Source organism: Epargyreus clarus, unplaced genomic scaffold (assembly GCF_041222505.1).
Source record: "Epargyreus clarus isolate Ecla_fem2 unplaced genomic scaffold, WU_Ecla_fem_2.2 ptg000014l, whole genome shotgun sequence".
Classification (NCBI taxonomy): domain Eukaryota; kingdom Metazoa; phylum Arthropoda; class Insecta; order Lepidoptera; family Hesperiidae; genus Epargyreus; species Epargyreus clarus.
The window spans coordinates 4,988,199-5,002,824 of record NW_027332222.1 but is presented as its reverse complement, the minus strand read 5'-3'; the positions used below and the strand labels follow the sequence as shown (position 1 = coordinate 5,002,824).

Genomic DNA, 14,626 nt, shown 5'->3' with positions numbered 1-14,626 from the left:
GCTGTAATATACGAGCGACGGGCTGAGCTAGCGACCACGACAGCTGACGATTGTCATCGACCGTCGACGACGTTAACAGGTTGACTCAACCTATCATTGTCGACCATCGGAAACCTAAGCGCAGCCTGTCGCTTTTATATTAGCTTACTGTCGCTCGTATGCTATCGTCCTTAGTGAGGTAATATAAGAGCGATAGAAAGATCATAACTGATGATAGCTGATGATAGGCTGCGACATTTTACGATAGTCGGCGATATAAACTTTCGCTTGTATGTTACCTCTCTTAGAGAAATGCATCAATAAAAACAGTATGAGGCAGAGTCACGCAGGGAAGCTCGTTCCGAACAATTTTAAAGTCTAGACGGCATATAACTCAGCATTTATATGGACAGAAATGTTATTTTCTTTATTTTATTACTTCCGAACGTAATCCGGTAGCCGAATTAGATTACAGAATCTAGATTGTTTCATCCTTGCTCTTTTATGAAGATTGTAAAAATTAAGCCCTATAAAACTGCTTAGATTCATTAGTTTGAGATGACGATTGATGATGATGAGAATTATATATCATATGTTGAAACCAAAACTTTTAAGTACTGTAGGAATGAGATTAACTGTTGCATTTTATGACGAACAAAATCATTCATCCATCAGCCTTATAATGGTTCCGCTGAACATAGACCTGCCTAATGGCCACTCAATCCGGTCCTGTGTTTTCTGAATCCAACGGTATCCCTCTCTATTCTTCAGGTTATCACTCCACCTGTGTTCCTTTTGTCTAAGTAGTGGCGGCTCGAGATTTTATTCTAAAAAAATATTAGTTGCTATTATGTAGGCAAATTGGAATAGTAATAAGACAAAACAATTATAACGATTTGTATAATGACTTGACAAACGAGGCAGATCTTTTAAACGTTTGCTCCAAGCTTTTAAGTTTCACTGACAGAAAACAGCATTGCGACTAAAGTTGGCTCGTTCAAGTGAAAGCTAATTTGTTGCTCATTGCCTTTTTCTTGAAAATGAAGTTACAGAACTTGTTTCCAATCAGACTGTGGTAAGGAAAGCCACTTTGCAAACGAACAGGCAGTTTAACTGTGAATTGGATCTACAAAGCAGGCTGCTTTAAATAGAAAATTACAGCTGGCATATATTGAATTATAGATTTAGTTTAGGATTTAGGAAAACAGTTCGAAGTAGCTACATTTATCTAAATCAAACTAAATCTATAATTCAATATCTATATGTACATAGATAAACGTACATTGATCATTACTCTCTTTTTGCTCACCTGTGTTTATTTATATACCATTTTTGAATTAATATTCTTATCTTTTTTTTTAGTTTATACAGTTTACAAATTCATGAGATGGGCTGGATTCTGTGACATAGGTTCAAGGATTACATTCCAATACTCCTGTTTATCATGTCAGCAACTTTATCGTTCTAATGTTGGACTTATGCTTCCCTCAAGGTGTCTCGCTATGTCCTCTGATGTTCTCTTGTCATGTCAAGTCATGTCATTAATCCTAATTACTCTTAATAATTCACTACAGCGCATACATAAGTATAATATATTACTTGTAAATCACTTCAAAAGAAGCCTTTATTTAAGATGTAGTGTGCGTAAGACTCACACTTAAGTAAGGTTAAATTCCATATTAGAGACAGTCATAATAAAGACATCATCGAAATACGCCTTTTAATGACATAAGAGCCTGCAACATTACATGGCGACCCTACGAAGAAAAATACTACTTCCAATTATTTACAAAGAAGCGTAAATGTTATTCAAGACGGTGTCTCTCTTAAGACAAGTGATGTCAAAGACATGCGTGGGCGTTGAATAGTTATAATTAATATGTGTATTATAGATTTCACATCCGGAGTTGCACAAGGCAGCCGATCAGATGTTCGGCTAATGAATGAAACTGTGTCACAGTTTGAAACCAATGATATTAAGTGATACAGCCTTGTGAGTGATACAAGTCAGGGTGAAGCAGGATGTATTGAATGATATACGAATGACGTGAGACATGAACAAGATGGAGTTTTGAAAAGTTGTGAAGCAGGGTGAAGCAGGGTGAAGCAGGATGTATTGAATGATATACGAATGACGTGAGACATGAACAAGATGGAGTTTTGACATTTTTATGGAAAGTGGAGTTGATTGATAATAATAAGAATAGTGTCAGGGTTAGAACGATCGTCTCATATTACTGGACTTTTATATAACCTCCGGGTTATTTTTCTAAAGATATAATTTTGTACTTTTCCAAAAATCTCATACTTAACTAAACTTATGATCTTGTTTAATAATAAAGATATAAGATATTGATAATGATAATGATAATTATATCTACATATATGCAAACGATGATACACACATAGATACAATTTCTGCTTACTAAAATAATGATTTGCGTCACAATCGGCTTACAAAAAGAGGCACAGCGTGTCCAATCATTAATGATACAGGGGATTTACATTTTACATAGAAACGAGACTAACAAAGCCGGGTCAATGATTGTTTTGGGAACAATAATTTAGCACTACAGCCATAAAACGTCCGGTTTTCTATGAGGAAATATAATTTACATATAAGCTTTGTCATTTTACATTCCATCTCGAATAGCTTATGTTTTAACAAAAATATATGCAGAATGTATTATACTTTGACATTTTTGATTCTTCTTCACAAAGTAGATTTGTTCAGAAACTGATAAGTATGATATGTGCGTGCCTTTTATTTATCTATTTTAATTTATACTCTTATTATTTTGTGGTTTAAAGGTGCCATCTTGTTACGTGGTAAATGTGGTCTGTTTTTGTTGTATTATTACATGTCAAACTATCGTTTCATATTCAAATTAAAAAGAAAACTAAACATGTCACAGAAACTATAATAAAAGACGCATTGTATTTTGTTTCGTTATTGCAGTAGACACTTATGAAGTGCTTATATTAAGAGAACACATTGTTTATAAGCGTTTACGTATAACTCGTTAAAAAAATAAGCTATTTTCTTAAATCAGTGTTCAGTTGGTTGCGCGCGAATAGAACCTCAATTTCTTTGAGATCGCTTGCAGGTACATCGCTGGTAAATTTGACTTAAATGGAACACGTTCTACGACATAAGTCGTCCGGGACACTTTATATAGAAAAGCAAATAATCAAATGGTTTTTCCAACTTTCTGCGTAGGACTTGTTTGGGAGATGTTTTGTAAGAAATATCGCTTAGTAGGTTTTCCAATAACTGAAACATATTAATTTTCGACTTAATCCGTTACATATAAGAATCCCGGCCAGCCAGATATCTAGAATGTTTATATTTATACTAGCTTTTGCCCGCCGTTTCGCTCGCGTTCGGAGGTTTTTGTCTATACCTCAGGAAAGGTACTTTTTTCGGGATCAAACTGTATGTCCTTTTCTGAAAATATGTATATAAATTTAAATGACTATCTATTATGTAGTTAACTTATAGTGTAGTAAAAGTGTATTAAACGAATAAAAAAAATCTCGTATATAATATTAGTTGGGATTTCAGTATTCGGTCTGGGTTTATTTCTTCATCTTTCTGTGTCAATAGCACCCACAACGCAGGCGCAGGCGATTCTAGTGTGTGGCCAAATGTAGAAAGCGTCAAGAATCAGAATCAGAATTTAAATTCATACCAGCACACGCCATTACAAATTCAAATAAACCAACTATAAAACACATCAATAAAAGCTCCATAACATTGTTATAATCTTCATTCTTGGAAAGATATCGACAGAATTAATTGCTTAATCATTTATAGCCGTAAATTAATTGACAGGCGGTCATTAATGCTTTTATGTTCTTTTATGTCACTTGTGAGGCTGATGTGACCTCACGCCGCGCTAACGTGGGCTTCTGGGTCAAAGGGTTACGTAGGATTCCTTTTTGGTACCATTTCAAAACTCATATCTGTGTCAATTTATGTACCCTTTTTATTTACGACTATAGATATTGATTATATTATTTCCGTGCCTTTTTAACTTTTAAGGTCACAGGTAACCTAAGCTTAGTATTTATGTTGGAAATATTTAAAGTACAACGAGAAAATCTATCAAAATTTGTTTGTTTGTTTGTAGTAAAACACAAAAAAGATAAAAAATATAAAAGATATAATCATCCTTACACATATTAATACGCAGTAATAATTTGGTTTATAAATGAAGTCATTAAAACTAAGAAAGTACTATAATAAACGGTTACTGTTAATAAAATATTCGTGCTTACTTATTAAAGTCGTATAAGTTATAAAATAATACGTTTGCGACGGCTATTTTAATACCGAATATAGGTTGTACAAATAACAAGTAACAAACTTTTTCGAAAAATGGAAACCTGACTTGGTAAATAAATCAAATGCCGCCGAAAGAAGTAAGTTAAAGATGCTATTTTTTTTAATTTTTACAGCACAAATACCTGCATAAACACACAAATATTCTATCAAAATTCTGTAAAAAGTAAAAAGTTATCGCTAAGAAGCAGTAGTAGCACACATTTATCAAGCCCATAAAATCAGTATTCGAACTATTCGAATGCAGCCATCAAGTGCGCCCACGTGACCCGCCACGAGCGCCACGTACCCTTTGGCGATTAAGCTGTTTATTACTTAATATGGGTATGTGACCCTTGACACTGTGGCCATATATTGAAATGTTATTTATTATGAAAAAGGCTCCGGGTTCGATTCCGACACGCTTGACATATTCATAAAGGCTTCATAAAAAAAAAATATAATGTACGAGCTTTTGCCCGCGGCTTCGCTCGCATTAAGAAGTAATATTTTCATCCCCTATTTTATCCCCTTGGGGGTAAAATTGATCAAAATTCTTCCTTAGCGGATGCCTACGTCATAACATGCCAAATTTCAGCCCGATCCGTCTAGTGGTTTGGGCTGTGCGTTGATAGATCTCTATGTCAGTCAGTCACCTTTGAGTTATATATATTTAGATAAGATTTGTTATTCTTGCAATCATATTTCGTAGAACCTATTGTTTCTCGAGGGCAAATCTTTTGACATAGAAGGCGGTTGTATATTCTATTACGGTTTTATATAAACAAAATTTTAGGAAGCAACCTTTCACGCAAGGTTATTTTATATTTTCCCTGTTTTCGTGTTTGATTTTCTTAATTAGGCGCTGCCCGACCGTGGGTTGAACTCACCAGGTCCACGGTTGTCATTATGTAATAGATAGTACATATAATGGTATATCTACACTATCAAACATTCCACTTGCTAGTCTCCGTAAGTGAAAGCGAGTGTGGGCGGGCGCCACTCGTATCGGCTACTATGAGTTTGGCTAAGTTTTAAACTCACTAAATTGCCCAGTCAATGACCTCCCATGTTTATATTTTTATTTAATTCTAGCGCCAGGAGAAGGTAGATTTTATTGCTTATTTTTTTATTGGGATTGTCATTGTAACTCCACTGGCGTGGATTCGGGCAATTTTTTCATAGAAGTCTCAGATATTCTCAGGATTCAAGATAGCATGTGATTGTTTCGGTAAAGTCAGTTGTCATTGCAAGAATCTTGTTAAAAGAGATTAAAGTAAGGATTAAGAAAAGGTTAGAGTTAAGGAAATTTGATGTTTTCAACATTGACTTGAAAAATATATAAAAGTCATAAAAATAAAAACAAGTTTAATGTCTAACCAGTCGATGAATAAAACATGATATGAAATTAGAAAAGAACCGTTGGATTTACGTGAATTATTAATTTCACGTCGGGATTTTTTTTTCAAAGAAACCCTAAGATGAGTCTTTGAAAGTCGATGAACTACTACAATTTACTTGATTGTTTTTGAACGAACTTAGTTAGCAATATACTAAGGTCTTCTAGTGTCAATAGTGTAATTACCGATTTCAATGAACCCAATTAACCCTTAAAACCTTTCACTGCAAGGACGTAACGCAAATAGGATACTCATCTCAAAATGCAGCTCAGAATCCTGGCACGAGGTACTAAAAAGCCGAAACTCTAATGAACGATTCATACGGGCGTAGGTGCACAATGGCTGAGATGAATGGGGGCAAATTGGAGTCGCGAGAACCATCTGCTTCGCTCATTACACGATCTTGACATAGTTAGACGGAGGCGGTATCGAGACATGCAAGGCGCATGCACACATTTGTGAATGAATTTTAAAGGAAAATATGCACTTTTTGTATTAGAAAATGAAGAAGAGAATATTTTATAAACACACACACACGCAAAGTTAGTTACAACGTAGCACACATATAGGTACATAGACAAATAAATTAATGTATTTTTAAATGCTTGCATTGAATTATGCCATGCATGCCAGGGTGGCCCTGGTACATTGTCTAAGATTATTTTTAAATAGAAAATTATTATGACGTAATTTTAATAAACGAAGTGGCAACCCATACTCCTTTAGTGGTAAATTTTAAATAAAAATAATAATAATGTAGGTACTTTTTAATTGAATTTTAATGTAAACAGGATATTCAGAAAATAGTTTTTCGCCATCTCAGGAGTCAAATTTGAAAACACACCAAATAAGCTCATGAAAATGTATGTAGTAGTCTTGAAAGAGTCACAAACGGACAGAGTAACCTATTCACTTATAATATTAGTATTAGACTACATTAGAGGAGTTTCGTTATCTATAATATGCATATAATTATTTCAGAGTATGAAAGCTAATGAGGCGTACGCTCATTAGAATGACTTGAGATGCCATATCTCCGAGCATTCCATTATGCAATGAAAAAATTCTATGAACACCCTCGAATTGAAAAGGAGATGAATATAATTAAGTAATGCGTATAATATGTAAGATGCATCAAGCAAAACTTTTTACTAATATCAATGTTGTTATTATATTAAGTCGGTACGAAATTAATCTATATTTAGGTTTTATTTTGCAAATAAATTTCGATGTTCATTAAATCTGTTTATTTGTAATTATGTAATTTGTAATTAAATTTATTGCTAACGATTTTAACCATAGATATATTATACTAATGGATTGGCAATCCGAAAGAGTCAGGGCATAGTATATGTGTGTGTTAGAGCGAGATAGACAGGCGAGACCATTCACGTATAGGCTGTCAGCCTGTATCAGCCTGACGTTTATTACCGTAAAAATAAACTCGCTTATTTTTAAAGATTTCTAATCAAAAATAGTTAAAACAGTGCTTAGTAAGAATGTTTGGCCATAGTTACGTGTGCTGTACCTGGATGTAAGACATCCAAGAAAGAAAACCTACAAAAATACTCATTTCACATGTAAATACTACATTAATTGTTTAGCTGTTTAAATGCAATATTTTACACTTATTACGAAAGTGTTATATACCAAAAGATAGGAAAAATCTTCGAATTTTATCACATAAACACTAGAAATGCACAGAAATACAAAAAAAAATAATCAATACGTGAATAGTTGCTATTTCTTATCAAATTTTTGGTGTTGCGTATTGACAATATCGATAAAAAATTATCGATATTTCTAATTCAATAATATTCCTAAGTATATAGTTTAAATAGGTTGCGTGCAACTTATATAAAATCTTATACTACCTTACCTAAGTTTGTAATTTATTTTGTTTGTTAGGGCTAATTTTCGGAAATACTGAACCGATCATGAAAATTCTTTCACAGTCAGAAAGTTACACTATTCAGAAGTGCTATAGGCTATATTTTATTATGATTGAACAAAAAGTTCAAAAATATTATGAGTAACGTTCATAGTTTTTTTAACCCCCTTACACCTGCCAAAAGGTATGAAAACTCCATAAACTGCATCAATTTATTATACAGGTAGCAAGTAACTACTGTAATTTGTTTCATAGCTACATATATGCGCACATTGATGTTTTTATTTATTTTATTTATTGGCGGTCTTCACCAGTATAATTAATCTTTAGCGATTGTATCCTCTTTAAGTCACTGACTGAACAAACTAATAAACAAATTTGTTATTGATATCTTTATTTAATCGATATCGATACATTATTAGCAGTAACACTAGCGATGCACACTTTGGCATTTCACACACACATAAACAATCAGTTTTTAGTCTCGCTTGAAACGTCAAGCGAGGCTAAAAACTACCATATTGCCAATCTACCCTACGTCAGTAGGATAATATATCTATGATTTTAACATAGCTAATGACTTCAAATTTTGACATATTAAATTTACTTTATACGCCATATAAATTTTGACTTTTCATAAGACTTTTGCACATCGTTTTATCATCATCAGGATTTCTGTCGAATAGACCTGATGGCCGTAAATTGGAATAGGTATCATGCAAAAATTATGTTAAAAAGAAAAACGGTATAGGTACATTTGAAGTGACATTTAACTGGTTAATATTGTATATCTTCGAGGGAGATGAGGTACATATTTTATTTGCCAAGCCTTACTTAAAGTAGTAATACAGGGCAGGTCATTGCTCCCAAACGAACTATACAACATTAATATAAGTTAACAAATAAAAATGAAATCAAGGTCCAAAGCCCGCGGGACCGCGAGCGCCAATGCTATTACTATGAAAATTGAAAGTCGACATTTTGCTTCGACTCCGACATTTCGTAATAAAAGCTTTGCGAACTAAAAGTGCAACTGCAGTTGAATTGAAGGAAGGGTAATATTCTTTCGTATTCTCTATTTATTCTGCATTTTAAGAGCTACTGCTATTGTATTTACATTTTGCTTACGTAATAAGAGTAGCAAATGGATTTAAAATACACTTTATGGTAAATAGTGGCTGGAGTCAAGAACAATAATTAGACTCTACTACTGTTGACGAGATATTTGGGGTAGACAGGACTTGGAGCGGAAAAGCATCATTCACACTTATGACCAATGTAATAAGTAGTTATGACATATATGTCCAATGTTAGACAAACCGAGATGTTGTCAATATGAAGCGAAAGTGTTTGTATAAAAATCTTGAAAATGTTGTAGTTCGTTGGTGGAGAAAAACTATCATCATTGCTCTACATTTCTAATTTAACCTTCAGGCAGTTTTAAAATAAATATTGAGTTGATAATCATTCATAAATTAATTAAGATACAAAGTTGATAAGAAATAAGGGCAGCAAAAACAAAATTTTTGCTCTGAAATCATTTGTATATATTTTAGAGTATCACTCAATGTAATTGATTCTCTACGCCAGGACACCGTCCGTTCCAATTCACAGAGATTCTTAACAATTCTAATCACTTCGGAAGGAAGAGTTAATTGGAAGCATATTAGACTAACAAAACATATGGCGCTACAGCGGATGCGGCGTCCTTGGACTGCCCGTATGATATAATCGTACCGTGACATTACTTAAGGCCAAGCTCGTACCACTCGGCCACGGACACGCGACAAGCGATAACTGCGCTGCGCCTGCTTTAATCAATCGCCTGCTTTTACAGATGCCTGATGTTGACATATTTCATGACAACCTTACAAGATTTATGAATGTATGTAAAGTATTCTTGAGCACATGTAATGTTTTAGGTTAAGCCTGTAAATTACATGTTATGTTATGTTATAAATAAATAATAAAAAAAAAAACTAAGAGCGAGGCGGTAAGCGACAAGACCTCAATATATGAAGCTTAGCTGAGAAACCCTGCCTATCATTTGGAGGATCTAAGATTTAAATCCCAGACACGCACCTCTGATATTCTTCGGAATTAAAATTATGTGCGTATCATATATAAATTATCACAAATATCGCGTGGAAACGCACGACTGAGTTAGAAACCAAAAATCGGAAGAGTATGGGAAATTTACCAATTCGACCATAGCCAACGCAGTTGACAATGGCCTGAAGCCTCTCATTCTCAGAGCAGATGCAATGCCTAATAGGAATGCTAAGCAGGGTTGCTGAAAATTCTAACTTCGCAGATTAAAAATATGTATTTCCCTTGCTTACGACTTTAGTTAATTTGATTCTTTACCAAACAGTACCAAATTTGTTATATCAGTAGGAAAAATACTTACACTGTGCCCCAGTGTGTAAAATTGATCAATTTTTTTACAAAATATAATACTTAATAAATTTGTAACTGTTGACTGAAAGCTTAAACAATAGGTGGAGAAGTATGACTTTTCTGCGCAATATTTTGTTATAATATATTACGTTGGTACAGTAGATAAACATAAGAAAACATTTATATATTTGATAATTTATTCCTCTATTTGGCTAAGAAGGTAAGAAAGATTATCAAAAGTAAAGTTCGTATGTTATTCAAATTCAAATTAGATTTTACAGAAGCCTGCGCAAGTCTGTCCTTAAAGTCCCTTAAAACAGGTGACCGTACAAGTGTGAACATGACCTTAAGTAACGTGACTCAACGGATGTATGTCTGTGCTTTGTCTGCTTTATTGCTAATATGTCCCTATTGTCTTCATAATTCGTCCGTACTTTTGGGCTGTAATACAAGAGGTTAAAACACTTGTAAAGTGACTCACGGGCGTCCGGTCGGTTGTTTGTCACGGTCAGTTTTCGTTAGCATTGCTTGATTTATTGTTGTTTAACTGAATTAATATTGCGTTTGTGTGAGTTACTATAGGTTTTAGGGTATAGAAGTAATCGGAATAGGAGTCCAAAATGATGTCCTTGTAAATTTTTACTCATCACCTACCTCATCATCATCATAACACAAATTAATTGTCTTATTGCGCTATAAGATGTAATGATGGTTTCACTTGTGTCAAGAAAAAAATATTGCATTAATTTAACAAGTAGTCTATATATGGTAATCCATATACTTAGCCCCATTATTACAATTCCAATTTTTCCTATCAAAGATCTAAAAATGACAATGTGTAATATAAAGAATTAGTCAAATGTCAACTTACGTAAAGAAAAAAATGGATAGATTGTCTATTAATAATGGACAATAGACCAAGTTCTAAAGTTTTATAATTGTGAAAATTTTGGGTTGGTCTTTAGAAATTATTACCTGCATAAAGACATAAAACCTTTATATAAATAAAACGCCTTAATTATCTTATAGGCATTACTATAGCTTTACTAACCATCTACTAATGTACCTATTTCTTGACATTTACGAATCCATTAAATTATGACGTCACAGAGAATACGAGACGAAAAACATATTTATTCTCCTCATAAATAACGTAATATCAATGATGGTCGACCATTGCCAATTAAATATTTATGAGACACGAAATTTTAATGTAACCATTTGTCACGAGATAAAAGTTAATAAAATAAGTCTAGTATTTCGCGGAATCGTGGAAGCCATTTATCACGGATATTGGGTTAGTCGCGGTCTTCGGTGAGAAGTTGGCAATTATTTATCGACTCAAGTATTTATAGATGTCGACAGCGGACTTTATATTAACTAGCTCTGTTTTTGATTTGTTCGAAATCTGAAGCTATTAGAGTTAAAGGTATTTCTGAAATTAGTAGATTATTGGACAACTGGCAAATGACAAACAAAATATAATATCACTTAACATAGTCCACAGAAGTGCTAAGGTTGTCATGGATTAGTGAAATCGTATCTTATTTCATGGTTATAGATAATGGAAAAATTAACTGTAGTGGTCTGTGGGTTGATAACGAGTTCGTTTTCTTCATGGGTACATAGAAGTTCAAAGTTACCGACTATGATTTTCAAATATTTGTTTAAAGGAGAAAGAAGAGTTTTTGAAAGTAGTATAACCTTTCTGCATCGGTCTGATACGACTAATTGGATTTAGCTTGAATTTTGACTAGTTCCTCGCCCAAAGACTTTCTTTACTCGGAGTGAATGTGCTATCATAAACTATGATAGTACCCACTACTATATTACTCGTGTTAAAATTGGAAATCTGCAGACTTCGAATATACTTTTATCGTGCGTACCTATAATCGCATTTACAATTATTATACGTTAACCGTATTCTCAATTATGTACTAATAATATATGAGTCATAACAGAATTATAGGTACGTTTAGTAATTTTCTCCGCATATACCAACGTCGGTGGGCACGGGCGCGCTAACCCGCGCCCACGTGTGACCCGCGCCGCCCACGCTCAGCCCATCTTTATGGTCGTACGTAAACTTAATCTAGGAAAACATTCTTAAACTTTATCACTGTATACGCTAGACTGTAGCATTGATTGGATTCCTGTACCAGTTGTTTTATTACAGGAATACATCGGCCCTCGTTTAAATTATATACAGGATGAAGCTAAATTTAATACAGTTCCAGAAGCTATGACATATAATGCTAAAATATACAATCAAGATTTTTTTTTAAATCTCTTAATAAAGTTTACTATTTACTTAGTTAATTACGTACTTACTAAGTTAATAGATGGTTAAAAAGTTACTAGTGAACTTGGATAGACGTGTAATAACGTCATCTATCGGATTTAAAAGTATTCAACCTCTCAGTTCGGACCCGACCGTATACACTCACCAAATTTCATTAAAATCGGGCCAAAGGTTAAATTACCGTGTACAAGCACAGCGACACGTTCAGATAAACTTAAAATGATTCAAACTAAACTGGAGACTAGAGGAACACGTGGCTTAAGGCGGTTCTGGCGACAGAATGTAATATAATAATTGAAATGTTGGACTAAACGGCGAAGCAAAGTGGCGCGCTGCCAAGAATGGGGATGGTGCGAAATGTTTGATAACTTTATTGCAGATATTGCGGTGCTCGACGGAAGTACATTTTTCGACTGTGATTGCAATATATCGTGAGCAGAACCACAAATCATAGCTCAGTGACGAAAGTACCACCAATTTCTGCCTCATAACAGCAGTGTCAAACGCTACTGTGTTCTGGTTTGAAGGGTATAGTAAGGGAGACATACTTTTCCGAGGCGTTCCAGCTTAGTCCTCAGGAGTAGGGGCGCATATATGACCGACCTGAGGTAGGAATATCTAATTCTATTTAGGGTCGATTATAGATGTCCATGGGCGGCAGTAACCGCTTACCATCAGGTGGACTGCATGCTCGACTACTACTCTTATATTATAAAAAAAATCTAAACAGTTGAGCAAAGTGGCGCGTTGCCAAGAATAGGGATGGTGCGAAATGCTTATTATTATTGCAGATATTGCGGTGCTGGACGGAAGTACATTTTTCGACTGTGATTGCAATATATCGTGAGCTGTACCACAATTCATAGCTCAGTGACTGTAGCAGCAATTTCATGCTAAAATGGCGTGCAAAATGTGGAACTTGTATTAGTTGCTGTGTAGCGGTAAATCAAACGAAATTATAGCGAGTCGTGAATTCAGAGCCATATTTTATCATGCAGAAAATTATCTCATTTATGAACAAATTCTTCGTACAGGCCAGACCTCTTAAACACGAACCAAGTTAGTTTTAATGAACCTAATTTACATGAAATCCGAGAATTCGCAACATTGAAGAACAAATTTGAAAGAACTTTTCTTGGCTTGTTGACTTGTATCTTGTGGAACTGCAATCCTCGTTTCTGCTATAGTGTAACATACAAGCGACAATAATAATACACGAGCATCGGTCCGAACTGACAACTGCAGCCGACTGTACTCGTAGCTGGCAGTCGCTATCGGTAGGCGGCGAGAGTCAGCGGCAGTCAGTCGCAGTTGCTCACGACCTACATTGTTCGTCGACTGTCGTCGGCATTCAGTCATAATTGCTCGCGACCGGTTGTCTGTTGTCGGTCCGACAACCAACTATTGTCGTCGACTGTGGTCGCATCTCGTAAGGAATCGCCGTCAGCTGCAGTAGATTTTTGTTAACGACTGCTGCCGACAGTCTGCAAAACTTGCCGGCGAGGGCTGTCACTCGTATTTTAGAGCCTTTAAACCTAATACCAGTGTTAAAGCTCCTGTGTTCTGATTTAAAGGTATAGTAAGACTAATAAATGAGGCATTCTAACTTAATCCGCAATAGTAATAAAGTATCTGTTATTGCTTTAAGGTCCCTTTTAAGTTGGTCACAGACATTCATGAGCTATACAACTTAATATAAGATGGAAATATTATCTATTTACCGTTATATATTGTTTTCTATTTCTATTCGAGGCTGTGATAGCTTAGTGGTTGAAAGTCGGCCTTTAAATCGGGGGTCCATGGTTCGGGAAAATATCTACTTATGGCAATTTGGAGGTATTGCTGGCAGCTTGTAATTACATTAGCTCATTTTTACAAAAAGTGGTAATGGTAAGTCGTACTTATCTCTTATACCAACAACGTGATTAAGGACTTGAATGGTTAAGATTGCAACATCTTTTGCTAATTCAATTAAAATTCAAAAAGGGAAAATTTAAAAAAGAAAAAATATTTTGAAATGATCTTTGGGTCATTGCAGTACCATAGACGTTAATTTATAATTTTAATGACTACATAGTATATGACTTAGTAACGCACAAGAAAAACGTTATTGTTCTCTAAGATAAACCCCACACTATCAACTAAGGAAAGTCGGTCACGTAGCCGCCACGCAACTTCAGCACGTTTTCTCATATGTGTTACACGGCCTTCCATCTCCCTACGCTACAAGATAAACAATTTTCTTTGAGCCACATTGATGGACTGCTTGCTTTACATTAGTTTCCCTCGTCACTTAATACGTGCGTGCTTATATACATTTTTGTATTCGA

The 14,626-nt window shown here is 34.6% G+C and overlaps 1 protein-coding gene across 1 annotated transcript in view; it reads right to left on the bottom strand.

The window, feature by feature from the left end:
- The window catches only part of dally (division abnormally delayed protein), a 186,930-nt gene that overhangs the window by 14,601 nt on the left and 157,703 nt on the right, over window positions 1-14,626 (bottom strand). The gene's annotated exons all lie outside the window — the stretch shown is intronic.